Here is a 1,883-nt window from a genome sequence, read left to right as displayed (position 1 = left end):
GGGCCTCGAACCTCTGACCAGTCTTACATGGTCCGCAACAGATTTTTACCTGTGCTTTATTGACTACACAAAGGCTTTTGATTGTGTGGATCATGATAAGCTATAGACAATATTTCAAAGTATGAGTATCCCTTAATACTTAATTATGCTCATGAGGAATCTGTACCAGGACTCTTGCTAAGTGTCCTGCTTGACAACCAAGATACATATAGTAAGATGACTGGTTCCACTTGGGAGAATTCTAGCTGAAAACACAATAAGCCTATGTGGAAAATTTATTCAGAAATTAACCCCATCTTGTTATATTTTCAAGTTCTTGTTAAAACAAGTGTGGAAAACAACCAAATATAAAAGAAATATGAATGGGGATGAAAGGAAATATTAAGTTATACAGTTCTTCAAGCAAATAAGAAATGATGCTGTGATTTTGAAAGCAATGTGAAAAGTTTTTGTCTCCTAATAGTTTCCAGGCCATCACTTAATGTAAATTTGTTAATAATGCTGTATAGAGTTCACATTTATATAATAAATTCACTTTTTCAGAAAAAAAAAAAAAAAAGAAAGAAATACTGTGTTGGTGTTGATTGTGCTAGTCTCACTCCTGATAAGAAGAGGTTTGGAGAGTTCAAATTGAAAAAAGTTTGGAAATCACCAAATGGCACCATCAGAAATATTGTGAATGACATTGTTTACAGGGAGGTGATCATCTGCAAAACTATCTCTTGCTTAACTTGATGGATACACTCATCATCACAGGTCATCATGCTCATAGAAATCAATACAGAGCAACTGATTTTGTTGCTCCTGGGTGTGGAAAAAAAGAGATAACCTACACAAGTGATGGTAAACAAAAGGTGTCATATTCGGTACATAATTTTGATGACAGTTGTAGTATTGTTATGGAAATGTACACTCAAGATAAGTCAGTCAGATATTTTTCACATAGTTCTTTCTAGAAGAAATATAATGGGAGTTTCAAAGACATCTTTCAGGAAATATATGACAAGCAGTACAAATCCCAATTTGTAACCCAAAAGGTGTGATATGAGCATATACTCATTGATGACATGGTGTCCCAAGATATGATATCTAAGGTTGGATTCATCTGGGCCTGTAAGAACTATGATGATGATGTACAGTTGGACTCAGTGGCCCAAGGTTAAGTCTCCCTGGGTTTAATGACCAGTGTGCTGATTTGTCCAGACAGTAAGACAATATAATCAGATGCTGCCCACAGGATTGTATTGCATCACTATCACATGTACCAGAAAGAACAGGAGACATCCACCAATCCCATTGTCTCCATCTTTGCTTGGACCAGAGGATTGGCCTACAGAGCTAAGCTCAATAACAAAAAAGAGCTCAATTTCTTTGGAAATGTCTCTACTAAGATCATTGAGGCAGGCTTCAATGACTAAGGACTTGTGTGTTTTCATTAAAGGTTTATTCACCAAGGTACAATGGTCTGGCTATTGAATACCTTTGAGTTCATGGACAAACTAGGAGAAAACTAAGATAAAACTAGTACAGGCCAAACTTTAAGATCTTTATTTGACTAAGGAAGCTAAGTTTTTTGTTGATAACTAAGTTCTTTCATTTACATTTATTTTTGTATAACACTCAAGGGTAAAGACAAAATCAACCTTGTAATTTGTTTAGATACCAGAAGTTTATCTCTTCTATATGTTTATAATCTTTTTCGTATAGCTACAGTGACTGTCACCTTCATGAATGTGGCTTAAGACTTTGTTTTACTTTATTTTCAAGTAGCAGCATAGAAACTACTTTAGTAACTCATTTATACTTACTTTTATTATGTTCCAAACTAAATGACCAAAAGTAAGATTACTTGAAGGATAAACCAGAGTCACGGTATTGTTCTC

The 1,883-nt window shown here is 34.8% G+C and overlaps 1 pseudogene; it reads left to right on the top strand.

Annotated features, from left to right (window-relative positions):
• LOC102827964 overlaps positions 1-1,542 on the top strand; it is a 28,318-nt pseudogene extending 26,776 nt beyond the window's left edge.
• Positions 1,543-1,883: the final 341 nt, after the last annotated feature.

Source organism: Chrysochloris asiatica, unplaced genomic scaffold, assembly GCF_000296735.1.
Source record: "Chrysochloris asiatica unplaced genomic scaffold, ChrAsi1.0 scaffold00019, whole genome shotgun sequence".
In the NCBI taxonomy this organism is placed as follows: Eukaryota; Metazoa; Chordata; class Mammalia; order Afrosoricida; family Chrysochloridae; genus Chrysochloris; species Chrysochloris asiatica.
The sequence above is the reverse complement of the archived record's forward strand: the minus strand, read 5'-3'. Positions and strand labels throughout refer to the sequence as shown.